Source organism: Heterocephalus glaber, unplaced genomic scaffold (genome assembly GCF_053883595.1).
Source record: "Heterocephalus glaber isolate CG9 unplaced genomic scaffold, H.glaber_assembly_v1.0 deba00001472, whole genome shotgun sequence".
In the NCBI taxonomy this organism is placed as follows: Eukaryota; Metazoa; Chordata; class Mammalia; order Rodentia; family Bathyergidae; genus Heterocephalus; species Heterocephalus glaber.
The window spans coordinates 25,819,552-25,826,973 of NW_028258315.1; positions in this window are offsets into that span (position 1 = coordinate 25,819,552).

A 7,422-nucleotide genomic window follows, 5' to 3' on the forward strand; every position below is an offset into this window, starting at 1 on the left:
GTTAGGTAAAAACTGGGCTGTGGGAAGTAGTGTGACCGATTGCTGAGTTACCCGGTGCCGGTGCAGAGCCGGTGCATGCCGGTCGAGGCGCGGAAGCACTGCTGGAAGACACAGTGGGGCCAGGGCGGCTGGTGGAGGATGGCCGGGGGGCAACGAGAAGCGTCACCGCTCTGCGTGAGGCCCGAGACCAGCGGGAATGTAGGGTCCTCGCAGGGAGGGGACCGAACAACAGTTTTGAGCCTGGGACCAGGGAGGTGGAGTTTCGAGGGCTCCGAGGAATTTTACCTGGTCTGGGACTAGTTGAGAGGCACTCGCCCCTATTTGCAAAATGTATGGGTTTACAGGACGAAAAAAACTTCAGTAATCCAGATAAACATTCTAGTACAATATTTTTAAAAATCAAGATGAATGCAAAATAGAAAAGATCAATAACCAACAAAAACTCAAAATTCAAATTCAGGACCCCACTCCCTGAACTTGCATAGTCCTTCCTGTCTTCTCACCCTAATCCCAGCCCTGGAAACTTCATTTATGAAAACAGGTACCAGCTTGTTGTAGTTTCCAATCTGATTTTTAAAATTGTTATTAAGATAAATTTTATGTTACTTAACTTGGTTACAGATATACTTTAGCACTTCCTTAAATTTTACTCCCAGGCCAGTGCTTTACTTGTGCTTTGCACTGGCTTGTGAAGTGGGGAATATGAATCTCATCCCCTAAAATCTAGCCCTGTAAACCCAGGGAGGGAATTCGGTCTTCCTCATGCAACCGCAATTGTGCCTAGCTTCTCACCCGTACAGAAACTTAGAATCCAGGGTGTAGGGTGAAGTAGAGGGCAGTTCCTTTGGAGGTAGTTTTGTGAGGTGACCTCTGAAAACGACAGCTGCGCATCGTCATGTCTTGATCTGATCCTGCCACTTGCTCTCTTGTGCCCAGAAGAAAGTGTGACAACAGCTTGCTTGGAGACTTTGACCATTTTTTATTTTTATTTTTTTGGTACCGGCGATCAAACTCGGGTCCTTGCATTTGCAAGGCAAGTGGCGGAACCACTGAGCTAAATCCCCGGCCCTTTTTTTTTTTTCACACACCACATCGGTCACTTTGACCATTTTTAACTCAAATCTGAGTTTTCTTTGTTGGGTTTGGTTTTTTGGTTGTTTTGTTTTGTTTTTCTTTGACCCAGGGTCTTGCTATGTAGTTCAGGCTGGACTTGAACTTACTTTGTAACCCAAAATAGCCTCGAACTCCAGGCAATTCTCCTGACTCAGTTGGGATTACAGCTGTGCGTCACCACGCAGGGCCAGAGTTTCGTTTTTCTCTCTTTCCCACTTGGAGAAACCATTGCTGCTGGGAGGTCAGGGAATGAAGGTTGCCTCCCTAGCAGCATTCTATCCTCACTCCTTTCTCAGCTAACACTCTCTGGGTCTGAACAGAAAAATAATTTGAGTGTAGCTAATTAAAAAGGGGTGGGGATCGTAGTGTATCCCTGTAATCCCAGAGCTCAGGAGGCTGAGGCAGGATGATCTCAATGACTTCAAGGCCAGCCCGAGCTACCTAATGAGTTGGAGGCCAGCCTGAACTACATAGCTTGCAAGACCCTGTCTCAAAAAACAAGCAGAAAAAAGTATGCAGGTTTGAGATAAGAGATTACGGCGTGCAATGCTGGCTGGGGTAGTAGGCATGACCTGTTAATTACAAGATCCCAGACACATGCACAGAAGAGTTCCCAGAGCCCTGCATGTGGACTTCTCGTGAGAATTTGAGCAGATTTTCAGTAGGCAGTCTAGATCTGATGTCACCCTGAGGAGACCTGGGAGCCCAGCATTGCCTCTTAGGATCCATATGTAGTTCTCGAGGTTTTCCTTGAAATTTGGACAATATAAAGGATATGCAGCACTGCGCCTGCCTGGCAAGCATAAGGTCCTGAGTTCAAGTCCTAGTACCCACACAGATGCTGTGAAGAGTACTCTATGTTCCCAGACACAGCATGTTCTTTTAGTTTTGCTTTTACCTTCTTTTTCTCTTCACTCAGCCCAAACTCACTCCGCAGAGTTTCTCCCCAACTCTTCACTTCTTTTTTAACTCTTCGCTTTTACTTTCTGCAGTAAATTTGGCCATTGCTTTTTGCTCATTTTGTTCAAGTCTTTGTTTGAGACAAGAAGAACCTGGAATCTAACTCCAGACGGAGAGGCAAGCAACCCAGAACCCAGTAACATTTAGTTGGCGAGCCACTTTTAGAAGCAAGCTACCGGATAACAGGTTTGCTGACTCCCGTCACGGAAAAAGAACTTTCAGGACTTGTGAGTAAAATAGGCACGTGAGAGATTTATTAGGGATAGATATAGGAAGCACTCAAGGGTGGAGTGTGGATGCTCAAAGAAAGGAGGCACAACACAGTTGGGAATGTAACATCTGGGGAGAGGTGTACACCATGCCATGCTATTATAGACAGCTAAGTTAAAATATTATAGGAGTCAATGCAGAAGATAAGAACATAACTGGCTGGAGCACATTCCTTGAAAGTCAGGCTTCAAGACAAAGAAAAATGACTACACCCACATACTTCCCCTAGGGATGAATAGCAAATGATATTCTAAATAGATGTCAATCACGTTGGGTGGGGGACCAAAACCTCCCTAGCCCATTCCTTCCTGGAAAATCCTTGTTGCTTCCCCATTTGATCTCCATTTAATCATTATTACCTAAGCGACTATACTCATAATCTTATTAGCTGATCGTAATATTGACCCACCATATACACACCTTGTGATTTTCCATTGGATCAATATTACTTAAGTAACCATACTTTTGTAATCCTATTGGTTACCTTTAGTTTTGTCCCACCTTGTACCCACCTCACCTCATGGCTTTGCTCTATAAAACTCCCTTGAGACAGAAGATCCCCTGGTAACCCACTTCCTGGGCCCCCTTCTGTCTCTCTTAGAAACTATCTTTCTCTGAAGTATTTCCTACTCTTCACCACCTAGAATTCATTCTTTGGTTTTGGAGAACTTGAACTTGGCGTATGAGACATCTAACAGGTTGGGAGTTACAATATTTCCCTTATATTATTTGGAGGTCCATATATCACCCCTTTACATATGCCCTATAGCAATGCCAGACCACGCCATGTCACACCACACCACTGCCCTGCTGGAACACGCAGCTCCTGGTAGTCCTGAACACATCATTAGTAAAAGAACTAAAAAAGCAGAGTTTAAAATGAAAGATGATTTATTTGAAGGTGGAGGAAGAGGGAGAGGTGACATGCTACTCTGGATGAATGGGGAGTATTCAAAAGTGAAATACTCTTGGACTTCTCGTCCACAGCTCCTTTTATTTTATTTTATTTTTTTTTCGTACTGGGGATTGAATTCAGACCTTGCGCTTTCGCAGCAGGTGGTGAAACCACTGAGCTAAATCCCCAGCCCCTACAGCTCCTTTTATTGAGACCTTTCTCCCCACATAGACTCCTGGAATCTGATGGGCTCCATGGCTTGTCTTTCATCCTAATGTTGGATTTCTTCTGGCCATGACTTTTCCCTGTCCTTGAATATGACTGGGGGCCTTATGGAAAGGTAGTTTAGGGTTAAGGATTAAATAAAGGGGAAATGTGTGATTCTTATGTCAATCGCACTATCTGAGACCTTTGTAGACCTGGTTGTCTAATTGCTCAAGTCTAGATGCAGAGGTGGAAGCTGCCTATTAATTTTTAATAAAGCTCAATGAGGCCTTCATCCTATCATTTTCCTATCTATGGGGGGCCCCTGTCCCTACAGGAACTATGGATCTTTTATGTGTTTTGGGAGGTGGAAATCTGTGGATTTCAATAATCTATAGTCTTAATCTAGATTTAATGGGTGGGAGAGGATGGCCCACCCCTAGTACGATAATGGACTATTCCTATGGGAAATCCCAAAAGAGTGGTTCCTTAATGGGAGAAAGAAGACCATTTGCAAGTAAAAGTTGGAAGTGTTTTTTTTTTGTACCGGCGATCGAACTCAGATCCTTGTGCTTTCAAGGCAGGCAGAGGAACCACTGAGCTAAATCCCCAGCCCTGCAAGTAAAAGTTAATGAGCAGACCCATTTGCAGATGAAAGGAAGTTGGCCAAACTTGCTGTTTTGGAAGAAGGAAAAAAGTAAATAAACTGAGCTATGTTCTGCAGCTGCAGTTGGTTTTTTTTTTGGTACCAGGGATCCAACTCAGGTCCTTCAGCTTGTGAGGCAGGCGGTGGAACCACTGAGTTAAATCCCCGGCCCCTGCAGTTTTCTTTAAAGTACAATTTTGGGGCCAGGGATTTAGCTCAGCACCGCCTGCTTCGAAATTGCAAGGTCCTGAATTCGATCCCTGGTACCAAAATAATAATAATAAAGTACAATTTTAAAAATCTCAATGTCCTTGTTTCCTTCATTTCTTCTATCTTAACTCAATGCATCCTGAAAATTCTTTTTCTGTGATGGGAGTCAATGAACCTGCAAACTTATTTTATTTTTTCAGTACCGGGGATTGAACTCAGGACCTTGCACTTGCCAGACAGGCACAGCGCCACTGAGCTACATCCCCAGCCCTGCAAATTTATTTTAAAAGGGTGGGCTAGGTTCTACATTTCAGACTTGGGGACCCACAGACCTGGCCAAGTGGCATTTATCTTGGCAACCATGAAGAGACTTAAAAAGAGACACAGAGACTATAGACATCTTAACTTTGGTTTGACTTGAAAGGTGATGGTTCTCAAAGGACGGGACCTAATGTATATTCCTGTGTCTGCTTTAAATCAGTCCGGATGAGAGTGAACCTATGCAGGATCAATGCCCCACCTCAGCCTGAAGCAGTTACATGAAAACAGACTGTCAGGCCTTCTGCACCCCCTTAAAAATAAGGGACCAAAGTGGGGCGAGTGAGGTAGAAGAAATAAAAACTAGGTAGAAAAGTGACCAGGAAATCAAGGTTTTAAAAATTTACTAAAGTCTTATCTACCTATTTTCTTTCTCTTCTCTCAAAACGTAGTAAACCTGGGCAACTCCTTTTCATCTACAAAGAGGTTTGCCCCTTCCCTTTTTACTTGCCAATTGTCCTCTTTTACCTATGAATAGACCACCTTTTTAGGATTTCTCATATGAATGTGTTATCAAATAGCTTGCTTCTAAAAAGCAGCTTGGCACTGTGAGAAACTACAACCCTGTCTTTTCTATCAAAGCATATAAACAAGAGTACCTCCATGTTAGACTCTAGTCCACCCTAGATGGCCCCTCCCAAAAACTCTGAAATTATGAGGAACACCTCAGATTGAATTCTGGAAATACAGCCACAGACCAAGATAGTTTATCAATAGCCAAGGACTTTGTACCTTTCCTTTTCCCTCCCACTCTTCCTTCCCCTCAGCAAAGCTTTGCCTCCTTCCTTCACAATGCTTAAATAGCCAACCTCAATAGATTGTAAGCCTTTGAATTTAGCCAATGAATTTAAAGGATAGCTGTTTTCCAAGTGTGAGGGTTTAAACCTTAAACCAGCCCCTTTTCCTCAATGCTGGGTGCACCTCCTACCTCACATCTGCGTGTACTTGTGCCCTACTGCAGAAGTAAACTTTTAACTTTGCCTTGTCCAGTTCTCTTGCTTGCAATCTGAATGCATTTTTTTCTAGCACCAACAATTTGAGTCTGGGGGCTCATTTTAAACACCAACTAAATGTTGGATTTCATGTTCTCATCTCAAAGAATTGAAGTAAATGAGCAAAACGCAGTGCCAAAATTTACTTGAGAAAGTAAAAGTAAAGAGTAGGAGAGAAACTGACTCTGCAGAGTGAGCTTGGGCTGAGAAAATAGAAAAAGAGGCTAAGAACAAAGATAAAAATACACACCTCACCAGGCGTGGTGGTGAACATCTGTAACCCCGTCACTTAGACTCAGGCAGTCAGATCACTGTTTGAGTTTGAGGCTGATATAGGTTACATAATGAGTTCAAGGCCAGGCTGAACTACAAAGTGAGACGTCTCAAAAGAAAAGTACGTGGTGCATCTGGAAAACACATGGGCTATTGTGGAAAGCTACGGTAGCACCAGCTCCTTATGGCTGCCTTTCTTTTATATTGTCCAAATCTCAAGGAAACTTCTACATCCAGGTCCTGAGAGGTATTGCTGGGATCCCATTCCTCAGCCAGTGTCAGGTCTAGACCATCCTAGTTCTCTGGAGAAGGCCACGTGCAGGGTTTTGGGAACTGTTCTGGGATATTTTTAAATTTTTTTTTTTTGTACTGAGGATCAAACTCAGGACCTTGTACTTGCAAGACAGGCACGGTGCCACTGAGTTAATTCCCTGGCCCTTCAGGATCTTGTAGTTAACAGGTCAGGCCAACTTCTCTGGCCAGCTTTTGACATGCCCTAATCTATCTCAAATACACCATTGTCTCACTATAGGATAAAAAAACCCCAAAACATAGTGGGTGTCTTTTGGTACCAGGGATCGAATTTGGGACCTTGTGCTTACAAGGCAGGCAGCAGAACCACTGAGCTAAATCCCCGGCCCTCGTTGGAGTTTTTTTTTGGTACCTGGGATCGAGCTCAGGACCTTGCACTTGCAGGGCAGGTGTGGTGCCACTGAGCTAAATCCTCAGCTCACTATGGGTTTTTTTTTTATTGTTTTTTGGTTTTGGTACTGGGAATAGAACTCAGGGACTCGAGCTTGCCAGGCAGATCCTGTGCCGCTGAGCTACACTCCCAGCCCACCATTATCTCACTGTGGATGAGCCATCCTCTTCCACCCAGTAGGTGGGAGACAAGACGAACACTAATATCAAATACCGCAGATTTCCATCACCCAAAACCCATACAAGATCCCCAGTTCTCGGGGCCAAGGATTTAGCTCAGTGCCGCCACCTGCCCCACTAGTGCAAGGTCCCAAGTTCCATCCCCAGGACCGAAAATAAAAAAACGATCCCCAGTTCTCAGTTGTATCGTGTCTCATTTCTCTGAGCACCTGCACTCCATTCTTTGTGTCCTAGATCTCTCTCTCTAATAAACTATTTCATGTCTCTAAAAAAAGAAAAAATCGTGCTTGGCTAACCATATTAACATACAAAGGAAAATTTTTTAATAGTATAGAATTTTCCATGGCTATTCAAAAAAGTAATGTAGGTAATGAATATTAGAGTCACAGGAATTTGTAGAGTCATGACACACAAAAAGGAAAGCAAGAGAAAGAAGCATGACATTCTCTAGCAATTAGGACAAAGTTCCTTGGCTTCTGAAAAGGGCAAGAAATGCTCTAGCATATGCGGCTTAGAAGTAGGTAGGTTAATAGCACAAAATATCGGAGCAAAACAAGGCAGGGTTTCATATTAATGTCAAGAGAACAAGCAAAAGTTCAGATCCTTCTCATAAAACAGAAGGGACTCTGGGTGGGCGGGGAACTGACCCAGGTGTTAAA